This window comes from Salmo trutta, chromosome 2, assembly GCF_901001165.1.
Source record: "Salmo trutta chromosome 2, fSalTru1.1, whole genome shotgun sequence".
Lineage (NCBI taxonomy): Eukaryota > Metazoa > Chordata > Actinopteri > Salmoniformes > Salmonidae > Salmo > Salmo trutta.
Window position 1 is genome coordinate 27053009 of NC_042958.1, and position 20044 is coordinate 27073052.

Genomic DNA, 20044 nt, shown 5'->3' on the forward strand with positions numbered 1-20044 from the left:
ACTAACTAGACCACATCTTCAGTGTAGATTTGGCCTTGTGTTTTAGGTTATTGTCTTGCTAAAAGGTGAATTTGTCTCCCTGTGTCTGTTGGAAGCAGATTGAACCAGATTTTCCTCTAGGATTTTACCTGTGCTTAGCTCTATTCTGTTTCTTTTTATCATAAACTCCCGAGTCCTTGCCACTGACATGCATACCCATAACATGATGCAGCCACTCCCATGCTTCAAAATATGAAGTGGCACTCAGTGATGTGTTGTGTTCGATTATCCCCAAACGTAACGCTTTGTGTTCACGACATAAGTATTTCATTTCTTTGCCAAATCTTTTCAGTTTTACTTTTGTGCCTTATTGCAAGCAGTATACATGTTTTGGAATATGTTTTATTCTGTACGGGCTTCTTTCTTTTTAGTATGTCATTTAGGTTAGAATTGTGGAGTAACTACAATGTTAAACTCTAACTGTATCTTTGTGGTAACTCCTGAACTTTTTTAGGCGTGCAATAACAAAGGAGTTGAATACTTATTGACTCAACACATTTCAGCTTTTCATTTTTCATTAATTTGTAGAAATTTCTATAAACATAATTCCGCTTTGACATTTTGGGGTATTGTGTGTAGGCTAGTGACAAAAAAATCTACATTTACTCAATTTTAAATTCAAGCTGAAACACGGCAAATTGTGGAAAAAGTCAAGGGGTGTGAATACTTTCTGAAGGCACTGTACGTATAAAGGGCTCCCACCAAGATGTAGTTACAACACATACTAGCTTTTTACCCTTCACCTCTCTGAAAGGTAGGCTTCATGTGTCTACAGAGAGAGAGAAAGCGAGCAAGGGAGGTAGGGAGAGCGAGAAGATCTTTATAGCGAGCAGCTAGAGAGATCAATTGAGTACTGAATCACCTTTATTAATGCAATAAAGGGATAAGACTAGCGAAAAGGGATAGGAGACACAGCAAAGTGTGTCTGAGCTGATGTGTTGGTCACTGGGCAGGCTGTGTGTTGAGTCTGGCAGTATGTTGGGTCTCTGGGCTGAAGTGATACCATTGTTCCCTCGAGCTCCATGCTCGAAGGGGATTAAACAGACTGGTGTGGTCTAGAGTCTAATCTCAGACCTTAATGAGCCAAGGCTTAATCTGCCAGAACAGGACAGAGTAAATAGACACTGCTGCTAAAGTACATCATCAGGACATGTAATATCGGTTAGTTTTGATAGTTGATACTCCAGAATCCATGTCTGTATGTTGGCATCATGTCAAGGGAGGGCTTGGATCAGATGCTGTCTGGATACACATTGACTGACTGCCCCAGAGACTGTGATCAGCTCTTTGTTCTGTTCTCCGTCCCCACCCTGCTCTCTATCCTAGCCTCAACTCTGTCTTCTCTTGCTATTTTTTTCTCTCTCTCGCTCTCTGTCCCTCCCTCTCTCTCTATCCCTCCCTCTCCGGTTTCTCTTCACCGAGCCTCCTCAGATCCGTGGGGCTTGGAGAGTTGTTATCTCTCCTGAGTCAAGGGTAACCACCACCAGGGTCTCTGTGGGATCAATTTAAAAGGGAAGCGCTTGTCTCTCCTCTCATCCTCCTCTCCTCTCCTGGCCGGGCCCTCCTGGCTGATTGGTTCCGCTCGCCAGGAACACGCAGGCTTTTGATCTCTCCCTCGTTAAGTTTTGGGAGCTTGGCGCTCAAAGTCTTGTCTTCATAATCCAACAGGGTTTCTGTTCCACTTTACCGAGTATCTGTGTCTCTGGGTTTGCACCTGTGTGCGATGTTGTTTCAATCTTTTCAACATTTTTTGCACGATCTTTAGTGAATCTACTGCAGTTTCTCAAAGAAAAAATGAAATGCCTCCCCCTGGTTGACTTCTGTAGGCACTGAGCAGCTTGCTTCTTGACACACAGTAATGTTACTCTGGTTAGAAGTGTCTCGCAGCTCCAATGTATTCACGCACAGTGGATCTACTTTTCTCCTGTCGGTAACAAAGAGAAGGGAAGGAACGCTGCTGGCACTTGCGAGCAGTCTCTGTTGTCCTTGGCTGAACAGTTGAACTGTGCCTATTTTGTAAGACATGAATTACCAGTGACCCTAATGTACGAACAAGTAGAGCGACCAGGGACAGATAGGCTTGTAGGGGGACAATGCTGCAGGCTTCGCCTGCCCCATCTCACAGGGAATTGGGATGGTGAGTGACTAGTCTGCGTGGTTTCACGGTATTGTGCCAAGCTCAACCATGGCAGGAGGACCCTATGAGCTCTGGTCAAATGTAGGGAACCATAGGGACAGGTCTGGGATCTGCCAGGGACCTCACAGTACGATATTATCTCGACACTTAGGTGCCAGTACGTGTGTGTACAGTACCTTCGGAAAGTATTAATTTCAGACCCTTGTGTTTCTTTTTTTTTTTTTAGGGTACAGCCTTATTCTAAAATCGATGATATGTTTTTGTCCCCTGATCAATTTACACACAATAACCCATAATGAGAAGGCAAAAATAGTTTTTTGAAATCTTTGCTAATTTATTTATTTTTTAAATCTGAAATATCACATTTACAGTTGAAGTCGGAATATTACATGCACTAAGGTTGGAGTTATTGAAACTTGTTTTTCAACCACTCCACAAATTTACCGTAAACAAACTATAGTTTTGGCAAGTCCGTTAGGACATCTGAGTAATTTTTCCAACAATTGTTTACAGACAGATTATTTTACTTATAATTTACTGTATTACAATTCCAGTGGGTCAGAAGTTTGCATACACTAAGTTGACTGTGCCTTTAAACAGCTTGGAAAATTCCAGAAAATTATGTCATGGCTTTAGAAGCTTCTGATAGACTAATTGACATCATTTGAGTCAATTGGAGGTGTACCTGTGGATGTATTTCAAGGCCTACCTTCAAACTCAGTGCCTCTTTGCTTGACATCATGGGAAAATCAAAAGAAATCAGCCAAAAATATTGTAGACCTCCACAAGTCTGCTTCTTACTTGGGAGCAATTTCCAAATGCCTGAAGGTACCACGTTCATCTGTACAAACAATAGTACACAAGTATAAACGCCATGGGACCACGCAGCCGTCATACCGCTCAGGAAGGAGGTGCGTTCTGTCTCCTAGAGATGAACGAACTTTGGTGCAAAAAGTACAAATCAATCCCAGAACAACAGCAAAGGACCTTGTGAAGATGCTGGAGGAAACGGGTACAAAGTATCTATATCCACAGTAAAACGAGTCTTATATCAACATAACCTGAAAGGCCGCTCAGCAAGGAAGAAGCCACTGCTCCAAAACCGCCATAAAAAAGCCAAGACTACGGTTTGCAACTGCACATGGGGACAAAGATCATACTTTTTGGAGAAATATCCTCTGGTCTGATGAATCAAAAACAGAACTGTTTGGCCATAATGACCATCCTTATGTTTGAAGGAAAAAGGGGAATGTTTGCAAGCTGAAGAACACCATCCCAACCGTGAAGCACAGGGGTGGCAGCATCATGTTGTGGGGGTGCTTTGCTGCAGGAGGGACTGGTGCTCCTCACAAACTAGATGGCATCATGAGGCAGGAAAATTATGTGGATATATTGAAGCAACATCTCAAGACATCAGTCAGGAAGTTAAAGCTTGGTCGCAAATGGATCTTCCAAATGGACAATGACCCCAAGCATACTTCCAAAGTTGTGGCAAAATGGCTTAAGGACAACAAAGTCAAGGTATTGGGAATGGCCATCACAAAGTCCTGACCTCAATCCTATAGAAAATGTGTGGGCATAACTGAAAAAGCGTGTGCGAGCAAGGAGGCCTACAAACCTGACTCAGTTACACCAGCTCTGTCAGGAGGAATGGGCCAAAATTCACCCAACTTATTGTGGGAAGCTTGTGGAAGTCTACCAGAAACCTTTGACCCAAGTTAAACAATTAAGGCAATGCTACCAAATACTAATTGAGTGCATGTAAACATCTGAGCCACTGGAAATGTGATGAAAGAAATAAAAGCTGAAATAAATAATTCTTTATACTATTATTCTGACATTTCACATTATTAAAATAAAGTGGTGATCCTAACTGACATAAGACAGTGAATTTTTACTTGGAGTAAATTTCAGGAATTGTGAAAAACTGAGTTTATATTTGGCTAAGGTGTATGTAAACTTTCGACTTCAACTGTACGTAAGTATTCAGACCCTTTACTCAGTACTTTGAAGCACCTTTGGTAGCAATTACAGCCTAGTTCCTCCCCAAATACTCTGCAGATCTTCTCAAGCTCTGTCAGGTTGGATGGGGAGTGTCACGGCACAGCTATTTTCAGGTTTCTCTAGAGATGTTCAATCAGGTTCAAGTCCGGGCTCTGGCTGGACCACTCAAGGACATTCGGAAACTTGTCCCGAATTTTTCACTCCATTCTGAGGTCCAGAGCGCTCTGGAGTAGGGCTGGGTGATATGAAATATTATACAAGGGAATAAAAAAAAAGAAAATGTTCTATTTTAGTTTTTTTTTTAAATAAAAGTTCTAAATTTGCTTTATGAGTAGTGCATGACCCTAGGATGGCAACACATACATTCTAAGTGATTTCAATGGGTCTTTCTCCATTCTGATTGTTTTATACTGTTCAATTCAACTTCATAATTTTCATCAATTTCTGCATTTGAGATCATTTCCACACTGCCACATAGGGCTGCACGATATGGGCAAGCAATCTGGGCCATATTTTTAAACACATGTTGCAATTTGACTTAACCCAAGTGTTATGCTATAAATCTTAACTGTTGGAATCATGGAAATAGAATGTATATTCTAATTGTATAGTTAGAATATAATAGTGGGCACTTTTAATACAGTGTTGTTTGACTGAATGAATGAAATTGCCAGGGAGGAGTTATTGTGACAGGGTAGGAACTAAAGTGTTTATAGGTGTTTCATAGGGGACCCTATAATCTTTGGTTACATTGAATGTTTACTCTTAGCTACTTCATGTAGCTAACGTATTCTTGCTTTGCGTATTCCTCTTTGATTTAGAAGATACCTGTTGCACAAACAACATGCTGATTTAGGTCTACACCATCACTGGTATTATCAGGCTGTATAAGCTAATTGCGCTTGCTCTTACTCAGTACATGTATTAGCTAGCTAGTGATTAGCATTAGCGGCTAACAAGATTTAGGAACAACTTGCTAAGAAAAGAAACTAGGTCTACACCATCACTGGTATTATCAGGCTGTATAAGCTAATTGCGCTTGCTCTTACTCAGTACATGTATTAGCTAGCTAGTGATTAGCATTAGCGGCTAACAAGATTTAGGAACAACTTGCTAAGAAAAGACAAACTATCTGTTTGCAGATGAAAGAAACACAAGCTAATAGTGTAATTATAGAACGCTAGTAGATTTATATTAAGAAGCAAAGTGACAACTGCATTGTTGCATATGCTATATTGACCAAAGCAAGTGTCTCGTGGTCAAGGAACAACAAATGCGCTCCTTGAGTGACAGGAGCAGGGGCTAGGTCTGTGTGGAAAGCGGCATGGAGAGAGAGTAGAGAAAGATGACTCAAATAGCAAAGTAAACTATAAAAATGGACGTTACACACTGCGTATCACATTTAACAAACCAAACATTCAAATACCGTTATAGAAGGTACAGTAAAAACCCAAACCGGTCCGTGCATCAATACCGGTATATCGCAAAAAACGGTATACCGCCCAGCCCTACTCTGGAGCAGGTTTTCATTAAGGATCTCTCTGTACTTTTGCTCCGTTCATCTTTACCTCGATCCTGACAAGTCTCCCAGTCCCTACCGCTGAAAAGCATCCCCACAGCATGATGCTGCCACCACCATTCTTCACCGTAGGGGTGGTACCAGGTTTCCTCCAAATGTGACGCTTGGCATTCAGGCCAATGAGTTCAATCTTAGTTTCATCAGACCAGAGAATTTCGTGGTCTGAGTCTTTAGGTGCCTTTTGGCAAACACCAAGCAGGATTTCATGTGCCTTTGACTGAGGAGTGGCTTCCATCTGGCCACTCTACCATCAATGCCTGATTGGTGGAGTGCTGCAGAGGGTTGTCCTTCTGGATGGTTCTCCCATCTCCACAGAAGAACTCTAGAGCTCTGTCAGAGTGAGCATCAGGTTCTTGGTCACCTCCCTGACCAAGGCCCTTCTGCCCTGATTGCTCAGTTTGGCCAACATGAAATCAAACTTTATTGGTCACATACACATGGTTAGCAGATGTTAATGTGAGGGTAGCGAAATGCTTGTGCTTCTAGTTCCGACGGTGCAGTAATATCTAACAAGTAAAACAAAACAAAATTACTGCATAGTTTCCTAAGAACGTGAAGCGAGGCGACCATCTCTGTCGGCATCATCTTGCTATAATTTTAGGAAGAGTCTTGGTGGTTCCAAACGTCTTCCATTTAAGAATGATGCAGCCCACTGTGTTCTTGGGGAGCTTCGATGCTGCAGACATTTTTGTACCATTTCCCAGATCTGTGCCTTGACCCAATCCTGTCTCGGCGCTCTACTGACAATTCCTTCGACCTCATGGCTTGTCAACTGTGGGACCTTTGTATAGACAGGTGTGTGCCTTTCCAAATCATGTACAATCAATTGAATTTACCACAGGTGGTCTCCAATCAAGTTGCAGAAACATCTCAAGGATGATCAATGGAAATAGGATTCACCTGAGCTCAATTTCGAGTCTCATAGCAAAGGGTCTGAATACTTATGTAAATAAGGTATTTAGAAAAACTTTCCAAAAACCTGTTTTCGCTTTGTCATTGTGGGGTATTGTGTGAAAATTGCTGAGGAATTTGTTTCATTTTATCAATTTTAGAATAAGGCTGTAATGTAACAAAATGTAGAAAAAGGCCCAGGGTCTGAGTACATTCCGAAGGCACTGTATATCATACCGAGTTTTCTTTTCTTCTTTCTTTTATATACACAGGGCTAAACATGTAGGCTAGGCCCTGTAGTACGAGTTCAAATGGTGGTGATTGAACGATTGACTACATTTGAACTGTACATTGTGCCACCAGGTGAGGCAGCATGACTGCCCAGTACTTTCCAGTTGGATGGGATGAACAACTTTCTTTGTACTACCCATCAGCCAAAGCTTGGCCTACTCTAGCCCTCTACACACCAAGTTAACAAACTGACTTTAGAGGTGTTTTTAGATGCGAGTCTATTTCGTGAAGCACCCTGCCTTGGCAACAACAGAACCACTGGTGACATCTGTGACAACACTGCCATCCTCTAATTAAGCAATAAGCCCGAGGGGGTGTGGTATATGGCCAATATTATAAACGGGGGGGTTTGCCCCCGGTGCCCCCGCACATTGACTCTGTACCAGTACCCCCTGTACTCGCTTGTTATTTTACTGCTGCTGTTTAATTATTTGTTAGTTTTATTATCTATTTTTTTACTTATTGTTGATTATAGGCTTGTAAGTAAGCATTTCACTGTTGTATTCAGCGCATGTGACAAATATACGGCTAAGGGCTGTTCTTAACCACGATGCAACGCGGAGTGCCTGGATACAGACCTTAGCCGTGGTATATTCGCCATATAGCACAAACCCCAGAGATGCCTTATTGCTATTATAAACTGGTTACCAATGTAATTAGAGCAGTAAAAATTCATATTTTGTCATACCCATGGTATACGGTCTGATATACCACGGCTGTCAGCCAATCAGCATTCAGGGCTCAAACCACCCAGTTTATAATTGAGGTTTAATACCAAGGCATGAAGTGGAGGCGTGTAATTTTCCTGCCCTACCCAGAATGGAGACAGCAGGTTTTCATGTGGTCGAGGTTAATTTTGGGATTCAGTGGTACGGTGCAGCTGTATGTGATTTTACAAAAATACACCTTGCTCTTTGTTTTTGTCTCCAAGTTGAAGACTTTAGCATGAAAGGTGAGGGAAGGGAACTTGGACCACCTGCTGATTGACCATTTTGTTTTATAGTGAAAACAATGACAAGATGAAATGTTCTGTGCTATAGCATAAAACTAACATCAGGGGACTAAGGTCGGACCAAGTTCTTTTTTAATAGCCAGAGATTGTGTGTCAAATGGCACCCCATTCCCTATATTGTATACTTCTTTTGACCAGGGGCTGGGTATAGGGCTCCATTTGGGATGCAGTCAGAGATGGTGAACCAAACATTTAACCAATATACATTTGTGAGTAAAATGGAACTGAAGTGAAAATGATTTCAGGAGCTTTTAGATTAATTTCATCTATAAAACAAAAGGCAACCCGTTTCCTCTGTCACCTCCATCTAAAGAAACATCATATTTTGAATCCATCGCCATTCCCCTGACCTGCAGCTGAGTTGATGTTGAGTTTATTAAGTCGCAGAACGAGAGGCATAGCCACGTAGTATGTAGATAGAATGTCATTATGAATAACATATACACACACACACACACACACACACAAAGCCTCAGCGTAGGCTAATGACATTCAACACCCCCAGGAAAACACACTTGCTCTTTATCTCTGGGCCTGTATAAACAGCCTGTTTGAGGTGGAAAGCTTGATTCACAAATGTAATAATTTACATTGCAAGGTGGTTACTGGTTACAGCCCTGGCTTGGATGGTGATGGCGGAGGGAGGGAGAGGCCAATGTAAATGCCAGCCCCAGCCTTATGGAGGAAATAGGAACCTGATAGCTGCATGGGATGGTGGGAGGAAAAACAGAATGGAAGTTTGAACTGAAGGTTTATTTGAACATCTTGGTACATAAAATGTAATGTCATAGAATATATAAACCACCAGTAGCATAACCTTTTACCTCCTTTTGTACATGCTGTAGCAACCTTGCGCCACTAACCAATAGCAAAATACACACAGCAGTAGTTTAGTGTGTGAAAATTAGGTTAGCTACTTGGGTAGTAGATATCAGAAGAATGCTCTGGTCATCCTACAAAGCCTGTGGGGATATTTGGAAAGGATTGTGGTTTAAGAACTGACCCCTATCACTGCTCCTCAGCACAATGTCTCTCACTCATACACATAGACACACACACAGTCTCATGGGCCTGTCTGCCGGGGCCAAAGCCTGTTAGCTCCAATTCGTACTGTGTGAGTTGATAATGAGGAGTGTCGGTCAGTTGACTTAAAGCCTCACAGCCCTGGGACTAGCGCTTTCTCTCTCTCTCCCTCTCTCTCTCTCTCTCGAAAGAACATGCAACCACTTTCTGTTATTATTTATTAAAACACACTGTTTTGCAATGAAGGTCTACAGTAGCCTCAACAGCACTCTGTAGGGTAGCACTATGGTGTAGCCGGAGGACAGCTGGCTTCCGTCCAAATGCAGCTAGCTAGTTTAGCCCCTGCTCAAACAGAGGGATGCTATGTTAGCTATGACTATCCAACACAACACTGGAACTCTTCCAAGTCAAGGTAAGCTTTTGGTTTTACAAATGTATTGCCAGCGGGGCCTGCCGGTGTAAGTGCTAAACTGCTTACTGACTGTTCACTAAAGTTACTGCATGATTGTAGTGAGTTTACTAATGCTTTAGTTCTATTAGCTATGTTGACTGACGTTACTTTCGCTAATATGGGGACAACGATGTAGGCTTTGTGTAGCGGTTATGATATAGTTTGGCTTGGAAAGTTTTTTTTTTTTTGCCTGGTTACAAACAGCTGATGTGTTGCGCATTGAAGTCCACAAGTGAAGGGAAAAGGTGAGAGAAGGAGAGTGAATAGATGCTAGAAGGAATACAACGTGGCTGCTCTGAAAGTGAACTGTGTTTACGCGTGATCAGGGGTGTATTCATTCCACCGATTCTGTTGAAAAACGTAAGCAAACGAAATGGGAATAAACATACACTAGACAAACAGTTGTTTGCAACTGTTGGACTAATGATTACACCCTAGATAAGCTAGATGCAGGCAAGAGTGTGCAAGGCGGTATTGAATGTGTCAGTCTGTCACCTCAAATTTTTATCTCGACCAGTGTGCAACTACGTTGTAAACTTTCATTAACCTCTACAAGCGTCCCACCTACTCAACAGCCAGTGTAATCCCATGGCGCGTTATTCAAATACCTTAGAAATGCTATTACTTCAATTTCTCAAACATATGACTATTTTACACCATTTTAAAGACAAGACTCTCGTTAATCTAACCACACTGTCCGATTTCAAAAAGGCTTTACAACGAAAGCAAAACATTAGATTATGTCAGCAGAGTACCCAGCCAGAAATAATCAGACACCCATTTTTCAAGCTAGCATATAATGTCACATAAACCCAGACCACAGCTAAATGCAGCACTAACCTTTGATGATCTTCATCAGATGACACACCTAGGACATTATGTTATACAATACATGCATGTTTTGTTCAATCAAGTTCATATTTATATCAAAAAACAGCTTTTTACATTAGCATGTGACTAGCATTCCCACCGAACACTTCCGGTGAATTTACTAAATTACTCACGATAAACGTTCACAAAAAACATAACAATTATTTTAAGAATTATAGATACAGAACTCCTATATGCACTCGCTATGTCCGATTTTAAAATAACTTTTCGGTGAAAGCACATTTTGCAATATTCTAAGTAGATAGCCCGGCATCACAGGGCTAGCTATTTAGACACCCACCAAGTTTAGCCCTCACCAAAGTCAGATTTACTATAAGAAAAATGTTATTACCTTTGCTGTTCTTCGTCAGAATGCACTCCCAGGACTTCTACTTTAATAACAAATGTTAATCCATAGTTATATCCAAATAGCGGCGTTTTGTTCGTGCGTTCAAGACACTATCCGAAGGGTAAATAAGGGTGACGCGCCCGACGCGTTTCGTGACAAAAAAATTCTAAATATTCCATTACCGTACTTTGAAGCATGTCAACCGCTGTTTAAAATCAATTTTTATGCCATTTTTCTCGTAAAAAAGTGATAATATTCCGACCGGGAGTGGTTGTTTTCGTTCAAAGAGAGAGAAAGTGAACATGGTGTCAGCTCGGGCACGCGCGCCCCAGTCTCATTGTCCTCTGATAGACCACTTACCAAAGGCGCTAATGTTTTTCAGCCAGGGGCTGGAATTACATCATTCAGCTTTTTCCCGGGTTCTGAGAGCCTATGGGAGCTGTAGGAAGTGTCACGTCATGCCAGAGATCCCCTGTTTTGGTTAGAGATGATCAAGAAGGCCATGAAATGGTCAGAGAGAGCGCTTCCTGTTTGGAATCTTCTCAGGTTTTGGCCTGCCAAATGAGTTCTGTTATACTCACAGACACCATTCAAACAGTTTTAGAAACTTTAGGGTGTTTTCTATCCAAATCAAACAATTCTTTGCATATTCTAGTTACTGGGCAAGAGTAGTAACCAGATTAAATCGGGTACGTTTTTTATCCGGCCGTGCAAATACTGCCCCCTAGCCCCAACAGGTTAATAGGCTAGGTTGAAGCAACCTCATGATGTGTTTAGGGGAAATTTGAGGAACATGTAGTAGCCTAAACCTATCCTGTTTACATTGAACTGGGTGAATGGAATATGAATGACAGTCATCCAAAATGCTTGAATAGAAATATCTCCTCCTCATGGACTGCACCAGATTTGCCAGTTATTGCTGTGAGATGTTACCCCACTCTTCCACCAAGGCACCTGCTAGTTCCCGGACATTTCTGGGAGGAATGGCCCTAGCCTTCACCCTCCGATCCAACAGGTCCCAGACGTGCTCAATGGGATTGAGATCCAGGCTCTTCGCTGGCCATGGCAGAACACTGACATTCCTGTCTTGCAGGAAATCACGCACAGAACGAGCAGTATGGCTGGTGGCATTGTCATGCTGGAGGGTCATGTCAGGATGAGCCTGCAGGAAGGGTACCAAATGAAGGAGGAGGATGTCTTCCCTGTAACGCACAGCATTGAGATTGCCTGCCATGACAACAAGCTCAGTCCGATAATGCTGTGACACACCGCCCCAGACCATGACGGACCCTCCACCTCCAAATCGATCCCGCTCCAGAGTACAGGCCTCGGTGTAACGCTCATTCATTCGACGATAAACGCGAATCCGACCATCACCCCTTGTGAGACAAAACCGCAACTCATCAGTGAAGAGCACTTTTTGCCAGTCCTGTCTGGTCAAGCGACGGTGGGTTTGTACCCATAGGCGACGCTGTTGCCGGTGATGTCTGGTAAGGACCTGCCTTACAGCAGGCCTGCATGCCCCCAGTCCAGCCTCTCTCAGCCTATTGTGGACAGTCTGAGCACTGATGGAGGGATTGTGCGTTCCTGGTGTAACCCGGGCAGTTGTTGTTGCCATCCTGTACCTGTCCTGCAGGTGTGATGTTCGGATGTACCGATCCTGTGCAGGTGTTGTTACATGTGGTCTGCCACTGCGAGGACGATCAGCTGTCTGTCCTGTCTCGCTGTAGCGCTGTCTTAGGCATCTCACAGTATGGACATTGCAATTTATTGCCCTGGCCACATCTGCAGTCCTCATGCCTCCTTGCAGCATGCCTAAGGCACGTTCACGCAGATGAGCAGGGTCCTTTCTGTTGGTGTTTTTCAGAGTCAGTAGAAAGGCCTCTTTTTAATGTCCTAAGTTTTCATAAATGTGACATTAATTGCCTACTGTCTGTAAGCTGTTATTGTCTTAACAACCGTTCCACAGGTGCTTGTTCATTAATTACGCCTTCCCTGTGGCTCAGTTGGTAGAGCATGGTGTTTGCAACACCAGCATGGTGTGTGCAACGCCAGGGTTGTGGGTTCGATTCCCACGGGGGGCCAGTACAAAAAAAAAACTAAGTCGCTCTGGATAAGAGCATCTGCTAAATGACTAAAATGTAAATTGTTTATGGTTCATTGAACAAGCATGGGAAACAATGTTTAAACCCTTTACAATGAATATCTATGAAGTTATTTGGATTTTTATGAGTTATCTTTGAAAGACAGGGTCCTGAAAAAGGGAAACATTTTTTGTGGAATTTAGTTAGGTAAGTGGTTAGCTAGCTTCTTCCAATATCAAGCATTCACTTGGTAACAGCAGAGAATGCCCTGCTGGATCAAGGGCCTTTCTGACTAATATTAGTTTTGTGTGTGCAGCAAACTGAGTAACATTTGAGTTACTTGTGTAGTTTAGGTCAGAAACTGTACAAAATGTTCTCAATGCGTTAGCATTCTCTGAGGATTCTAGTAATTGGCTTGTTAGCATTTTATTAGCATTCTGATTATGTTTTTTGGGCTTTGAATGTTAGGCTTTTTTTTTTACCCCTTTTTCTTACCAATTTCGTGGTATCCAATTGGAAGGTAGTCTTGTCTCGTCGCTGCAACTCCCGTACGGATTCGAGAGCCGTGCGTCCTCCAAACCACAACCCAACCAAGCCGCACTGCTTCTTGACACAGTGCCCGCTTAACCTAGAAGCCAGCCACACCAATGTGTCGGAGGAAACAACGTACACCTGGCGACTGTGTCAGCGTGCATGCGCCCAGCCCGCCAAAGGGGTCGCTAGAGCGCGATGGGACAAGGACATCCCTGCTGGCCAAACCCTCCCCTATCCCGGACGACGCTGGGCCAATTGTGCGTCGCCCCATGGGTCTCCCGGTCGCGGCCGGCTGCGACAGAGCCTGGACTCGTACCAGGATCTCTAGTGGCACAGCTAGCACTATAATGACCACTGCGCCACTCAGAAAGCCCTGAATGTGTTATTTCAAAAAAAATACCTGCAGTCAACTTGTGCGCTAGGTAATAGATACAGCAGATTGTGTTCATAATTTTGTTCATTATGAGTTTACCGGTACTATTTTCCCAAAACAGAGGTTTGAACCAGCAACATGTTTGCTTACAAAGAAAAATGGGAGCTTTGTGAGGTGAGTCACCCCTGCAGTGCAATTTAAGTGCAGTGAAATTATGAAATTTACTACAGTTTGCCAGCTATATATGTTAACTATCTAAATAAGTTCTTTCCAGCTGGGTTTTGTTAACTAAGTGGCTGATGTTAGCTTGCGAGATCAAGCTTCTTGGTAATAGCAGCAGAGACAATCCCCTCTTGGATTAAGATCCCAGCTGTCTAATATATTTGTGCGTGCTGCAAACTGCGTTGAGATACTTTATGAGCTGTGTTGTCTGTCCTAGGAGTAAATGTTTGCATGCGCTGGTTAGCATTTACCTAGCATCCACTATGAGAGTTCCTTAGTACTTGTTAGAATTTTGGTAAGGGATGTTTTTGGGGATTTCTTCTGTTTCCCCGCAAAAAATAGCACCCTTGTGTGCACTACCGGTAATACCGCATAACCCTGGATGGCAGAGGCATGGTATGGAAATCTGTATACCGCCCAATCCTAAACCGTAGTCTTGGACTAAGAAGCACTTTTAATTGATATTCTCCATAGATCTTCATTTTGAATCCAGGATAAGGCTCAATCTGTATCTGGGAAACCGGCCCTGTATGTGTAGAGTTTAGTGTTCCTTTCCTATATACTGTGCATATGTTGTGTCACGAACCGGCTCGAAGCCCGTAACATAAAGGGAGACAACGTGGAGATAAAGAATAACAAAATATATTTATTAACTGAAGTAAAGTAAATACAATTAACAATGGTGTGTGTTTAGTCAGCAGTCAGTAGTGTAAGTGAGTGGTCGCGAATGTATACATGTGATGATGAGGGGTGTTGAAAGGTGCCAACGCAAACAAACCAAATAGCCACAAAAATGCCACAACCAAAATCTGACCGTGTCTGCATGGAGAGAGTCTCCTCAATGAATGTGGAAGAGGTGCATTTATCCTGGGACACACCCGGGCCCAGGTGTTTCCCATGTAGCTGACGACCCTCCCAACTCCGCCCACCGGCATCCTAATAAGGAAACAAGAGCAAATAGAGAGAATACGGCAGACAGAGTGGGAGAGTCGTCACAGTTGCATATGGGTTGACTTAAGCATTTCTTTATGTGTTTAAAACTGCAGAAGAACAGAGGCATCATTCCCTTTTGTAGGCCCGCGGAAAACAGTGTATGGATGTGGGTACACAGACCCACGAGCCACTGCGGCCCCTCATGAGTTTTTTTGTGGCCCACATCAAACTTGCCCATCCTTGATCTAGAGCCATTTTTCTATAAATATGTACTGAAAACACGTGTGTGTGTGTGTCTGTGTGTGCACGTGTATATGTGCGCGTATTACCGTTACTCTGAAACAATGGAGGTGTCAGGGTGAATTATCTCTCTTCTCTGGCTGAGTGCTTAGAGATGTACCCGGAGTTTTGCTGAGTTGCAGGTGAATGAGTTGTTTTTCTTCTTTTCCTTCCCTTGTCTTTTTTCCCCTCCCTTTCTTTTGCTTTTCACTCTTGAGGTTCTCTAACAAGGTTGTTGGAAGAGGATAAGGTGTGTTAACTGAATAATTTACACAGTAGAATGCTCTTGATGTATTTAATATAGAGCCTGACAGAGTGGCCAGGGGTCCCCAACCACCCACCTGGCTGGTAGACTGGTGTGTTAAACGAAACGTTCCTTTGTCTAATGTTGGGGCAGAGCACCAGGCGCTCGGCCGCGCGTCACCACAATCTGTGTGTCTAATGGATGCCTTAAAAATACTATCAGAAATAATGTGATTTTACAGTAGTATATTTAGTTAATTCAGCCTATATGTACGGTTTGTGTTCCAGGGGCCCGTGGGGAGGTTCAGGGAGAGGAGCAGACCTCTGGCACCGACCCTGGAAGAGAGGAGGGACCACCACATAGAAAGAAGGGGCCACAACAGAAGGAGGACGGAACAATGCCATTGGTAATACATTTATTTTATTACATTTTTCATTTATGCTGTGTGTTTGAGATGGGGCTAGGCGATATGACAAAAATATAATATCACAATATTTTTTTCACATTTTGGACTGTCTTTTATGTCGTTGAATAATAAAAGTTCTAAATTTGCTTTATGAGTAGTGTGTGACCCCAGGGTGGAAACACATTCTAAGTGATTTCAATGGGTCTCTCGCCATTCTGATTTGTTTTATACTGTTCAGTTAAAAAAAACTTCTAGGGGACCCTATAATCTTTTGCTACATTAAATGTTTTCTCTTAGCTACTTCGCCGAATCCTCTTTGATTTAAAAGATACTGTTGCACAAACAACATGCTGATTTAGGCCTACACCATCACTGGTACCAGGCTGTATAACTAGCTACATTTAATGTGACTCAGTACATTTATTAGCTAGCCATTAGCATTTTTAAAATGTATTTAACTAGGAAAGTCAGTTAACAAATTCTTATTTACAATGACGGCCTAGGAACAGTGGGTTAACTGCCTTGTTCAGGGGTAGAACGACAGATTTTTAAACTCGGGAATTCGATCTAGCAACTTTTCGGTTACTGGCCCAACGCTCTAACCACTAGGCTACCTGCCTACCCAGGTAGCGGCCCAACAGGACTAGCTGTTTGCAGATGTAAGAAACACAAACTAATAGTGTAATTGTAGAACTCTGGTGGATTTATATTAGGAAGCAAAGTTGAAACTGCAATGTAGTCATCAACATTGTTGCATGTGCTGCATTGACCATGCAGAGACTGAACGCAAGTGTCTCATGGTCGAGCAACAACAAATGCGCTCCTTAAGTGACCGGGGCGGGGCTAGGTCTGTGTGGAAAGCAGCATGGTGCGAGAGAGTGGAGAGAGATGACTCAAGTGGCAGAGTAAACTATATTTAGCAAACCAAACATTCGAATACCGTTATAGAAGGTAAAGTAAAAACCCAAACCAGTCCGTGCATCAATACCGGTATATCGCAAAAAACGGTATACCGCCCAGCCCTAGTTTGAGATAGACTTGCACAGAATATTGTTATGTCATAGGAAAGATTAAAAGCTTCTCCATACATCACAAAGATCTGTCGACGTAAAAGGGGAGAAACTCCCTAAAAGCCTGCCATACCTCGAATATCCAGGAATCAGAGATGACCGTTTCCCACCCTCGCTTCTTATCATGTCCTGTTTACACAGACAGCCAGAGCAAAAGAGCGCCAAACGAACGTATCCACATCTCATCTCCTGTGTGTGATCCTCCTCTCCTCCTCCCAGGAGAGTCAAATCCCTCAGCTATCATTGACCTCGTTATAAAAATAGATAATCTAACTCCGCCATCACATCTTTTACCATCTCTCCCTTTTCCTCCATTTTCTCTTTTCATCAACTCTGTACTGTAATGGCTGACAGGACTGAATGAGTTGATCCTGAATGGCCTCCTGTCCTGGCCATGACAGGTTGGGGGTCATGGAGGAAAGGAAGCTATCTGCCTCGATTGAGACACTGCCAGTGTTCCCTCTGCTTTATGCCTCCTCTTTCGAGGCCCATTAAAACTAGCTAGTGAGGGTAAGGTTGTGTCTGTCTGTGTGTGTGGTTAATTTAACAGCATCACTGAAGGTAACTACAGTAATTACCCAAGGTTCCCTTTGATCCTGCCAGACAATGTTTCCCAGGTTCTAATGCCCATCAAAGACTCTGGAGCAGCTGCTCAATTTGTGCAGTAACCTTTTCTAACTCTGCTGAGACGAGAGAGAGACAGGCGTCCTTTCACCTTTCCCTCTCTATACCTCAGGAATGAGCACTGCGTTTTTCAGTTCGGCGCTAACTAACCAGACCTGGGTTCAAGTGGTATTTGATTTATTTTCAAATACTTTTCAGCATTTGATTGGAGTGCCTAGACGTGTGGGTTTTGCAGTTTTTGGACTATTCCATTGGTTCCATTGTGCCAGGCTAGCTCAAACAAGCACAGTTAGTCATTGAAGGATTGAAAATAAATGTTGAACCCAGTGTGTGTTCTTAGTCCCCTCCTGTACTCCCTGTTCACCAACGACAGTGTGTCCATGCATGACTCCAACACCACCAGCTGATGACACGACGGTGGTAGGCCTGATCACCGACGACGACGAGACAGCCTACAGGGAGGAGGTCAGAGACCTGGCTGTGTGGTGCCAGCACAACAAGGCTCAGAAAATTGCCAAAGTCCCAGCCACCCAAGCCATAGACTGTTCACTCTGCTACCCCATGGCAAGACGTACCGATGCACCAATGCTGGGACCAAAAGGCACCGGAACAGCTTCTATCCCCAAGCCATAAGACTGCTAAACAGTTAATCAAATGGCCACCCAGACTATTGCATTGACCCTTTTTTGCACAGACTCTACCCACACACTCACACACACTGACACGCCAACACACACATACACACGCACTACATACGCTCACACACACATACTTTCACACCACTTACATAGCTGCTAGTCTGTTTATTATCTATCCTGATTGGCTAGTTGCTTTTACCCCTACCTACATGTACACATTACCTCAACTACCTCGTACCTCTGCACATTGACTCAGTGCTGGTACACTGTAAAAAAAAAAAAGCATGTCATTTGACAAACTTCACTGTAACATTTTACAGTAATTTCCTTTTTTTCAGAGTAATGAACAAATTCTAGTAAAATTACAGTAATTATCTCTAATTAAAAAATCTTCCTGTAATTTTACAGTTAACCTTTTCATATGTGAGTTCCAAATATATCTAACGGTCACCCCAGTGTGAGTTGTTTTATGTACGCGATGTCAGTATGCACTGTTCGCAACAGGACAGTAAACACGTGCTGCCTGCTAATTACAGTTGAAGTCGGAAGTTTACATACACTTAGGTTGGAGTCATTAAAACTCGTTTTTCAACCACTCCACAAATTTCTTGTTAACAAACTAGTCCTATATCGACATCACCTGAAAGGCCGTTCAGCAAGGAAGAAGCTCCAAAACCGCCATAAAAAAGCCAGACAACGGTTTGCAACTGCACATGGGGAAAAATATAGTACTTTTTGGAGAAAAAAAGGGGGATGCTTGCAAGCTGAAGAACACCATCCCAACCATGAAGCACAAGGATGGCAGCATCATGTTGTGGGGGTGCTTTGCTGCAGGAGGGACTGGTGCACTTCACAAAATAAATGGCTTCATGAGGCAGGAAAATTATGTGGATATATTGAAGCAACATCTCAAGATATCAGTCAGGAAGTTGAAGCTTGGTTGCAAATGGGTCTTCCAAATGGACAAGGACCCCAAGCATACGTCCAAAGTTGTGGCAAAATGGCTTAAGGACAACAAAGTTAAGGTATTGGAGTAGCCTTCACAAAGCCCTGACCTCAATCCTATAGAAAATGTGTTGGCATAACTGAAAAAGCATGTGCGAGTAAGGAGGCCTACAAACCTGACTCTGTTACACCAGCTCTGTCAGGAGGAATGGGACAAAATTCACCCAACTTATTGTGGGAACCTTGTGGAAGGCTACCCGAAACGTTTGAGCCAAGTTAAACAATTTAAAGGAAATGCTACCAAATACTGAATGAGTGCATGTAAACTTCTGACCCACTGGGAATGTGATGAAAGTTTTTCTGCATTGACCCCTTTTTGCACTAGCTCTTTTGAGTCATCACATACGTTTCTGTTACTGTTTATTATCCATCGTGTTGCCTAGTCACTTTATCCCTACTAAGATGTACATACAGTGCCTTTGGAAAGTACCCCTTGACTTTTTCCACATTTTGTTACTTTGCAGCCTTATTGTAAAATGTATTAAAAAAAAATGTATCCTCATCAATCTACACACGATACCCCATAATGACAAAGCGAAAACAGGTTTTTAGAAATGTTTGCTAAACAAATACCTTATTTACGTAAATATTCAGATCCTTTGCTATGCGACTTGAAATTGTGCTCTGGTGCATCCTGTTTCCATTGCTCATCCTTGGTATTTCTGCAGCTTGATTGGAGTCCATCTGTGGTAAATTCAATTGACTGGACATGATTTGGAAAGGCACACACCTGTCTATATAAGGTCCCACAGTTGACAGTGCATGTCAGAGCAAAGACCAAACAGTGAGGTCGAAGGAATTGTCAGTAGAGCTCCGAGACAGGATTGTGTCGAGGCAGAGATCTTGGGAAGGGTACCAAACAAATTCTTCAGCATTGAAGGTCCCCAAGAACACAGTGGCCTCCATCATTCTTAAATGGAAGAAATTTGGAACCACCAAGACTCTTCTTAGAGCTGGCCACCCAGCAATCAGGGGAGAAGGGCCTT

General features: G+C 42.9%; 1 protein-coding gene across 2 annotated transcripts in view; it reads left to right on the forward strand.

The window, feature by feature from the left end:
• The window catches only part of LOC115153948 (zinc finger protein 438), a 90587-nt gene that overhangs the window by 48429 nt on the left and 22114 nt on the right, over positions 1-20044 (forward strand). For both annotated transcript variants that reach the window (XM_029699668.1, XM_029699660.1), the window contains exon 2: positions 15603-15721. The gene's annotated coding sequence lies outside the window, so the exon portion shown is untranslated. The remainder of the gene's footprint in view (positions 1-15602; positions 15722-20044) is intronic.